We start from the raw sequence: 10,675 nt of genomic DNA, 5'->3' as shown, positions 1-10,675 counted from the left end.
TTTTCTTTAAATTGATGGCCGACTTTACCAGGCTGTGGAAATAAACAGTCCAATTCAGCAATATAATAACGCAAATTAGTTATAGTGATTGATATCTTATAGCTTATGTTTTCCCTTGTTTGTTGACATTTTTTACTTTTTACCTTTGCGCCGTCTTGAAATTACACGCGAAAGTACTAAAAAAATTCCAAGCTTACACGAGAGTCAAAAGAGACCTTTTGAAGGGGCATTTGTCTCAGGACTTGAGAGATGTCGCTGACTTGGAACCACTGTACGTGATGTAATTAAGGCCTAGGACAAACACCGTCTTTTCATGTGCAGTTCCAAATGCAGTAGATGTTGTTACAAGCCCATGTTGCTAATGTCGGCTTTTGATTCAATAAACATTTAAACTTCTTTAGCCATTACACCCTTTATAACAAATTCTAGCTGAAGCCTTTGAGCGCTTTCGCGACTGACAAACGCGGCAACGGCTGCAAAGGAGACTGAATTCCACGTTGGAATTTGGAAAAGTCTTTTGTCTTACACGAATTAAAGTGTTGAACCCGATAAAGCCGCCAAAGTATTAATCCCAAAACATTACAGACGACAAAAAATCGAACCCTAAAATATTATCCCCCCCGCCCTCCCTATTTCTGCCATGTTTATAGCTGAGTGCCACCCCCCTCCCCCCCCCCCCCCGAGAAGGTATAAGAAGAGGGATTGGGTCACGCAGTACTTACTACAACAGACATCCCCAAAGGTATCACAATAAGCATCCACGGTATGAAAACCTTTTCGCGAATCGCAGTTGAGAGGGGACTTGCACTCTCCTACTACATCACGACTGCATTTTGTAAACCTTTTGGGACGGACTAGAAATAAAAAAGTATCAAACAAAACAATACCAACTGCTACCCTCAATGCCATATCGTCGTCGTGGTCGTCGCCGTCGTCGAAATCAGCATCATCACCATCAGCATTATTATCATTATAATTATTACCATCATTATTATACTTGATATTGACGTGCAAAATATTTATTACCTGCCTCTTCCAAGGCCTCCACGCGACGCCTCAGTTCCAAATAGCTTGGCTTGGCTTGCACCATGCAGACCACCAGGGCCAAAACAACCATAGCTTTCACGAACATCTTTGCCACTGAAGAAACAACCATTTATGAAAATTCAATTACATGGGTATTTGTCCGTAAGAAATCGATTGGTGGAAAAAATGTGATGTTTTGATGGAGAAAATGTTTATGATACAAGAGCAATAGTTTTTACTTGTAATGTAACATAATGTTATGTTTGGCATTTGTATAGTGCACTTAAAGGGCCTATGGTACTATCTCGTTGCTACGAAACTCTGTTGCTACGATAGGGAAAAGCGCTACATTCGGTTAAATAGACTAAAATTGCCGCGCGTCTTCCAACTTGGTTCCGTGGCCCAATTTTTAGCACATTTGACTCGTAATGTGAATGTATTAGCGCCGGACATGGCATTATTATTATTATTATTATTAAACAAGCGCTCCGGGTTCAATCCCCAGTCGAGTCTTTCTTTATTTTCATTTTCTTCGAAACTCCAGTTCTAATTTTCTTTATTCTTTTTTCCAAGAGATTAAAATAAACTTTTGACATTTTGTAGAAGAAAAGGCAATTTTTATATGTTTTTCGAGAATAAAACAAGATGGCGAACATTTCCGCGAGAGAAAAACACGTTAATTTTGAACATTTTACAACAATTGTGAAATTTTTCTCGCTCGAACCATTGATATTACCATTCCTAACAACTTAGCGCATGGGATTTTTGATTTTTGAAAAAATAAAAGTTACCAAATATGTGGTTTTCGAACATAGACATTCGCCATTTCTCGCGGTATCAAAATTTCGCAAATCCGATGCGTGAAGTTTAAGAAAATAGTGATGTTAAAATATTTTATGCAAAAAAATTATGGTAGATTCATAAAGAAGCTTCTCCGACACTTTTTTATGTGCTGGGTCACGTGACCATGGGAGGGGTCAGATGACGTCATCATTTGTGTAATTAATGTCTTAAACACTTATGTTGAAAGTTCCAAGAGATTTGACAAAAAACAGAAACTTTTATAAAACAAACTAATTTCCCTAGCAACGGACTCAAAAGATAGTACCATATTCCCTTAACATACGAAATGATCAAATGCGCTTCACATGTGACTGACTTTACTCATCAATGTGTAGATACGGACTGCTCCTCGCAGTTTACAATCATGAGTGAGTTAGTGTGTAAGCATTGTCACTAAAGATGGTACCACGGGCCAGCGTCCCCAGAGGTCCTTTTACGTCCCCCAATACAGGTTAATGATGTGCCGTGTAAGACGCGACCTCCGGCTAAACGTCCTTATCCATAAAGACGAGGGATGCACAGTTCTTAATGTAGAAAGCCAGGTATATTACACCTCTAAAAAAATTCCCAAGTTGATCTGAACGGGTTCGAACCCTGGCCGTTTTGCTTGACAAGCGAAGCTCGTACCACTGAGCTATAGCGCCACTGTCTTATTCTGAAAAGGTTTCGAGCGGTAAATGTATCCTATAAGCTGTGCTGTAATGTTTAATATGCACTAAAAATATTCGAACACTCAGCACAAAACGTTTTTACTGATATGTACTTTCTTAACAAACAAGCTCAGTAGATTGAAGCTAGCTTAAAAACCTTCCCGTAGCTCGTGGCCAGATACTATTCGCCGAAATTAATGAGAAAGCAGTAATGAACACAGGGGAGGTAGTGAATCCCGTTAAAACTAGAAAATTACTGGATAAAACCTCATGAATTAAATATTATTCTCAGAGCTGACAAATTTGTGCACTTACCTATTTTCTATCTTGCGTTTGGATCTCGGGGTTCTGTGTGTTGAGGCAGAATGTCAAAGTCTTCTTATGTAGGGGCTTATATATGCACGCAAAGCTGAAAGTTTCTATTAGTCATGCTGCGGTAAAGACAAGTGAAACATGACACAAAACAAATTAAGCAAACAGTCAAAGATTCTGGAAAACGTTTTTGCATGGAAACCTTTGTCAATCTGTAATAAGTAAGAGTTAATTACCTCGAGCCTTCGGCAATAAGCGTATACATCCCTCGGCCTGCGACCTTGAGATGTATATCGCTTATTGCCTCGGCTATCGGTAATTAACACTTACTTATTCATGCAGGCTATACATTTATCATTTGAATAAATGGAAAACGAATGGGCTGCCTCCGCCGTTAGGTAGTGCCTAAATCTATATATTTTTTTCTGGAATGTAGTGGTGTGACTAAAACACAGTATGCATGTGCATCAAGTTTCCTAAGTCCAAGAAACGGCATCTCATAGACTTGGGTTGTGGTGAAGTGATTGGAGACTGATATATAATTTAGCTGTTAATGCTAAAGTTAACGAAGCTTGTCCCTAATCGTCTTGTTTATACATTAGTTAACTTATTTCAAAAAGTCCTATTCTTCTAAAGCAATTGTGCATGTACTGCTACCAAGTATTATTTTTTCTTATGCAAATTTTTTTTAGCAAATGAGATGGGGGAGGAAAGGATCAAGTATGCATAACAATCATTTTAATTCTCCAATGTTCAACCATAAGGTTGCACAAAAGTGAAGGACCAGCTAGTTATTGCATATGCATATCTAATACACTACATATATGAAATGATAATGTGTTGTTTGGGAAGCACGACGAAGTAAGATCAGAATTACGCTTTCTCAGACTTTGAAAGAAAATAACTTGACATAAACAAAGCTAAAGGTAATCGGTGTTCTTCAAACATTGTGATGACAGCTATGCCTAAAAAATAACATGAATCAATTGCGAAGTTTGCAAGGCCAGCAAGAATTTATCAAAAAAGGCTAAAAAAACTGCAAAAATCGCTCTTAGAATAAGTCTCCTATGGGGAATTGAAATTGAGCTGTTCAGCCAAAACAATTGTAGCCCGAAACAATGCATCTGCTCTGTTAGCTTAATTGTGTAGTAAGTCCTAAAATTTAAAACTTAGCTTAATAGTACCACTTGAAACTTAAAAAAACTCAAGTACACATTAGAAGTTTAAAAAAATAGAAATGTTTACCCGCTGATAGCGTTTTTTTACTTTTTAAAAAAAAAATGTTCACTGACTTACCTTATTTGCCTTGAGGGTATTAATCAAGCAGCTTTTCACTGCAAGACTTAATTACTATGCATCACTTGACAAACCACAAAGAATATTCTCTGGGGTACTCTATTGAATGTGCCTGGGTTTTAGTTGTAATTGCGTTTACCCATAAGTAGGGAAGTCAAGTACTGAATTCTCGGGTAAGATCATTGTTTTTTATATAACTTTTCTGAAATCTTTCCAACCAGGCTAGGAGGTATATTTTGCAGTGCTTACTTTATCTTAAACGTTCACAATATGTTTCTTCGTGATTTCCTGCAGAACCCTAATAGTATAATTTATTGACCTTTTAATGCTTATTCAATTTTTTTTTCCGACTTGTTGAAAAATGCATGAAAAGTTCGCTCATCTGTGACTGTGAGCTCTTTTTCTATTGCAGTGAATTGTTGAGAAGTATACTGCATTCCTCAAAAAGCTAATCCTTTTTGTATAGAGCCAGACAAATTCTTTACTCTATTTCGATGCTAAAAATGTAAATCGCCTAGAATTTCGCCAACTAACTCCACACATAGCTACCGCCTTTATGTTTGTGTGCCAGGTGCAAAAAAAAAAAAACCCGGCAAAATTCAAATTGTAAGGTTGTGTTAGCTTATATTTAATTGATATTTTGCAAAGAGGTTCCTTGAGTAATATAAAACAAAATAAGCTTTAGTATTTTTGGTAGATTATTCGTTTTTGAGATATGATTGACGAAGTTGCCATAAAACATGAAAAAGTAGCAATTTCGCCCAAATTGGGCAATTTCAGAGTGGCATGCACATTAAGCTTTTGAACTAGATAGGCTCTAAAGTCTTTGTTCTAAATTCAACGGAAACAACTCTATCGTATAAACAGATCCTTTTCACTTTCTTTTACTATTGTTTTTTTTTATCATCATGTGAGATTAACACGTCTCCTATTGAGTAAGAAAGCAATAAACTACAGCAACCAGTCAATCTTTCTCATGCTCATTGTATTGCGCCGTTGTGTAGAAATAAAGTTGAGTTCAACTAAAGTAACCCCAAAAAAACGCCCGCTCGCCTTAAAGAATCATTCACACCAATGAAGCATGCTTTGTGTGTTTGAACTTGATGTTTATTTTTTATTAAGACGTGGTGGTGGTGGTGGGGGCTCGAAAAATTTCGAGGCTTAAAGGAGGGGTGCGTCGAAAGTGTATGGGTTTCAAAAGGAGGGGCACTGATTTCTTTGGGTATTCTTTCTTCTATATAATTTGACCAGACTGCTTGGTTCAACATTCTTCTGTTTTGAAGAAGATCCCGATTGCGTTTGAGGCAATTTGTGCTTTTTTGAAGAGCTGCTGGACTGAGTTTGTGCATTTTTAAAGAATCTCTTGACCGCGTTTGAAGCAACAGATGTTTGTTGAAGCGCTTGACTATACGTAGCAGAGACTGGTTCTATTTGAAGTAATGCAGTAATGCATAGAGTATGTTTTCAATTTCAAAAGAGACGCCTCGCCACACATTCGGCCGTCGCTGAGTCTCATGCATGCCGTGTGCTTGACTTGGACAAAAGGGAGCGTACGACATCCCGCGTGCCTTTTGTTTTATTGCTATAGCTGAGTAGGCTTCCTATCATTTATGCATCATGACATGCGTACGCCAGCACAATTTAAACGGCATGTAAAAATAGCATTCAGTTCTGTGTTCCAACCGTTTTGTGTGTACCTTGGTATGTATGTGAACGTAAAAAAAGGAGACAAGACCAATCGGGCGTGACAACCAAAACAGGCTGCTCTACTGATCCCGATGCACCAGCAGATTTGTCCAAAATCTAAACCCTTTATACCTCTTGCTGGAACTTGTAAAAGTTATTCTTCTGATCAGGATAACAAAACACTGTTCAGGCTTAACAGGATAATAAAAAACAATTCGATTTTCCGCTACCCAACCTACCATAACTACCTACTTGCACGTTAATTGCCAAGAGTTTAGTTGTACAAAATAGAAAACAACTTGAAGGCTGTTTACAAAACATCTCGTTTATTATTTATCGTTAAAAACAACGACTTGAGCTGTTTTTCTTTAAATTGATGGCCGACTTCACCAGGCTGTGGAAATAAACAGTCCAATTCAGCAATATAATAACGCAAATTAGTTATAGTGATTGATATCTTATAGCTTATGTTTTCCCTTGTTTGTTGACATTTTTTACTTTTTACCTTTGAGCCGTCTTGAAATTACACGCGAAAGTACTAAAAAAATTCCAAGCTTACACGAGAGTCAAAAGAGACCTTTTGAAGGGGCATTTGTCTCAGGACTTGAGAGATGTCGCTGACTTGGAACCACTGTACGTGATGTAATTAAGGCCTAGGACAAACACCGTCTTTTCATGTGCAGTTCCAAATGCAGTAGATGTTGTTACAAGCCCATGTTGCTAATGTCGGCTTTTGATTCAATAAACATTTAAACTTCTTTAGCCATTACACCCTTTATAACAAATTCTAGCTGAAGCCTTTGAGCGCTTTCGCGACTGACAAACGCGGCAACGGCTGCAAAGGAGACTGAATTCCACGTTGGAATTTGGAAAAGTCTTTTGTCTTACACGAATTAAAGTGTTGAACCCGATAATGCCGCCAAAGTATTAATCCCAAAACATTACAGACGACAAAAAATCGAACCCTAAAATATTATCCCCCCCGCCCTCCCCATTTCTGCCATGTTTATAGCTGAGTGCCACCCCCCTCCCCCCCCCCCCCCCCCGAGAAGGTATAAGAAGAGGGATTGGGTCACGCAGTACTTACTACAACAGACATCCCCAAAGGTATCACAATAAGCATCCACGGTATGAAAACCTTTTCGCGAATCGCAGTTGAGAGGGGACTTGCACTCTCCTACTACATCACGACTGCATTTTGTAAACCTTTTGGGACGGACTAGAAATAAAAAAGTATCAAACAAAACAATACCAACTGCTACCCTCAATGCCATATCGTAGTCGTGGTCGTCGCCGTCGTCGAAATCAGCATCATCACCATCAGCATTATCATCATTATAATTATTACCATCATTATTATACTTGATATTGACGTGCAAAATATTTATTACCTGCCTCTTCCAAGGCCTCCACGCGACGCCTCAGTTCCAAATAGCTTGGCTTGGCTTGCACCATGCAGACCACCAGGGCCAAAACAACCATAGCTTTCACGAACATCTTTGCCACTGAAGAAACAACCATTTATGAAAATTCAATTACATGGGTATTTGTCCGTAAGAAATCGATTGGTGGAAAAAATGTGATGTTTTAATGGAGAAAATGTTTATGATACAAGAGCAATAGTTTTTACTTGTAATGTAACATAATGTTATGTTTGGCATTTGTATAGTGCACTTAAAGGGCCTATGGTACTATCTCGTTGCTACGAAACTCTGTTGCTACGAAAGGGAAAAGCGCTACATTCGGTTAAATAGACTAAAATTGCCGCGCGTCTTCCAACTTGGTTCCGTGGCCCAATTTTTAGCACATTTGACTCGTAATGTGAATGTATTAGCGCCGGACATGGCATTATTATTATTATTATTATTATTATTATTATTATTATTATTATTATTATTATTATTATTATTATTATTATTAAACAAGCGCTCCGGGTTCAATCCCCAGTCGAGTCCTTCTTTATTTTTATTTTCTTCGAAACTCCAGTTCTAATTTTCTTTATTCTTTTTTTCCAAGAGATTAAAATAAACTTTTGACATTTTGTAGAAGAAAAGGCAATTTTTATATGTTTTTCGAGAATAAAACAAGATGGCGAACATTTCCGCGAGAGAAAAACACGTTAATTTTGAACATTTTACAACAATTGTGAAATTTTTCTCGCTCGAACCATTGATATTACCATTCCTAACAACTTAGCGCATGGGATTTTTGATTTTTGAAAAAATAAAAGTTACCAAATATGTGGTTTTCGAACATAGACATTCGCCATTTCTCGCGGTATCAAAATTTCGCAAATCCGATGCGTGAAGTTTAAGAAAATAGTGATGTTAAAATATTTTATGCAAAAAAATTATGGTAGATTCATAAAGAAGCTTCTCCGGCACTTTTTTATGTGCTGGGTCACGTGACCATGGGAGGGGTCAGATGACGTCATCATTTGTGTAATTAATGTCTTAAACACTTATGTTGAAAGTTCCAAGAGATTTGACAAAAAACAGAAACTTTTATAAAACAAACTAATTTCCCTAGCAACGGACTCAAAAGATAGTACCATATTCCCTTAACATACGAAATGATCAAATGCGCTTCACATGTGACTGACTTTACTCATCAATGTGTAGATACGGACTGCTCCTCGCAGTTTACAATCATGACTGAGTTAGTGTGTAAGCATTGTCACTAAAGATGGTACCACGGGCCAGCGTCCCCAGAGGTCCTTTTACGTCCCCCAATACAGGTTAATGATGTGCCGTGTAAGACGCGACCTCCGGCTAAACGTCCTTATCCATAAAGACGAGGGATGCACAGTTCTTAATGTAGAAAGCCAGGTATATTACACCTCTAAAAAAAATTCCCAAGTTGATCTGAACGGGTTCGAACCCTGGCCCTTTTGCTTGACAAGCGAAGCTCGTACCACTGAGCTATAGCGCCACTGTCTTATTCTGAAAAGGTTTCGAGCGGTAAATGTATCCTATAAGCTGTGCTGTAATGTTTAATATGCACTAAAAATATTCGAACACTCAGCACAAAACGTTTTTACTGATATGTACTTTCTTAACAAACAAGCTCAGTAGATTGAAGCTAGCTTAAAAACCTTCCCGTAGCTCGTGGCCAGATACTATTCGCCGAAATTAATGAGAAAGCAGTAATGAACACAGGGGAGGTAGTGAATCCCGTTAAAACTAGAAAATTACTGGATAAAACCTCATGAATTAAATATTCTCAGAGCTGACAAATTTGTGCACTTATCTATTTTCTATCTTGCGTTTGGATCTCGGGGTTCTGTGTGTTGAGGCAGAATGTCAAAGTCTTCTTATGTAGGGGCTTATATATGCACGCAAAGCTGAAAGTTTCTATTAGTCATGCTGCGGTAAAGACAAGTGAAACATGACACAAAACAAATTAAGCAAACAGTCAAAGATTCTGGAAAACGTTTTTGCATGGAAACCTTTGTCAATCTGTAATAAGTAAGAGTTAATTACCTCGAGCCTTCGGCAATAAGCGTATACATCCCTCGGCCTGCGACCTTGAGATGTATATCGCTTATTGCCTCGGCTATCGGTAATTAACACTTACTTATTCATGCAGGCTATACATTTATCATTTGAATAAATGGAAAACGAATGGGCTGCCTCCGCCGTTAGGTAGTGCCTAAATCTATATATTTTTTTCTGGAATGTAGTGGTGTGACTAAAACACAGTATGCATGTGCATCAAGTTTCCTAAGTCCAAGAAACGGCATCTCATAGACTTGGGTTGTGGTGAAGTGATTGGAGACTGATATATAATTTAGCTGTTCATGCTAAAGTTAACGAAGCTTGTCCCTAATCGTCTTGTTTATACATTAGTTAACTTATTTCAAAAAGTCCTATTCTTCTAAAGCAATTGTGCATGTTCTGCTACCAAGTATTATTTTTTCTTATGCAATTTTTTTTTAGCAAATGAGATGGGGGAGGAAAGGATCAAGTATGCATAACAATCATTTTAATTCTCCAATGTTCAACCATAAGGTTGCACAAAAGTGAAGGACCAGCTAGTTATTGCATATGCATATCTAATACACTACATATATGAAATGATAATGTGTTGTTTGGGAAGCACGACGAAGTAAGATCAGAATTACGCTTTCTCAGACTTTGAAAGAAAATAACTTGACATAAACAAAGCTAAAGGTAATCGGTGTTCTTCAAACATTGTGATGACAGCTATGCCTAAAAAATAACATGAATCAATTGCGAAGTTTGCAAGGCCAGCAAGAATTTATCAAAAAAGGCTAAAAAAACTGCAAAAATCGCTCTTAGAATAAGTCTCCTATGGGGAATTGAAATTGAGCTGTTCAGCCAAAACAATTGTAGCCCGAAACAATGCATCTGCTCTGTTAGCTTAATTGTGTAGTAAGTCCTAAAATTTAAAACTTAGCTTAATAGTACCACTTGAAACTTAAAAAAACTCAAGTACACATTAGAAGTTAAAAAAAATAGAAATGTTTACCCGCTGATAGCGTTTTTTTTACTTTTTAAAAATAGAAATGTTCACTGACTTACCTTATTTGCCTTGAGGGTATTAATCAAGCAGCTTTTCACTGCAAGACTTAATTACTATGCATCACTTGACAAACCACAAAGAATATTCTCTGGGGTACTCTATTGAATGTGCCTGGGTTTTAGTTGTAATTGCGTTTACCCATAAGTAGGGAAGTCAAGTACTGAATTCTCGGGTAAGATCATTGTTTTTTATATAACTTTTCTGAAATCTTTCCAACCAGGCTAGGAGGTATATTTTGCAGTGCTTATTTTATCTTAAACGTTCACAATATGTTTCTTCGTGATTTCCTGCAGAACCCTAATAGTATAATTTATTGA

The 10,675-nt window shown here is 37.5% G+C and overlaps 1 long non-coding RNA gene across 1 annotated transcript; it reads right to left on the bottom strand.

The window, feature by feature from the left end:
• Positions 1-765: 765 nt before the first annotated feature.
• LOC125560714 lies at positions 766-2,949 on the bottom strand. The gene is made up of 3 exons (XR_007306817.1): positions 2,835-2,949; positions 1,027-1,140; positions 766-854 (listed from the first exon to the last, which is right to left on the bottom strand). It is a non-coding gene; the product is annotated as an uncharacterized LOC125560714 (long non-coding RNA).
• Positions 2,950-10,675: the final 7,726 nt, after the last annotated feature.

The sequence above is a fragment of the Nematostella vectensis genome, chromosome 15 (assembly GCF_932526225.1).
Source record: "Nematostella vectensis chromosome 15, jaNemVect1.1, whole genome shotgun sequence".
Lineage (NCBI taxonomy): Eukaryota > Metazoa > Cnidaria > Anthozoa > Actiniaria > Edwardsiidae > Nematostella > Nematostella vectensis.
The sequence above is the reverse complement of the archived record's forward strand: the minus strand, read 5'-3'. Positions and strand labels throughout refer to the sequence as shown.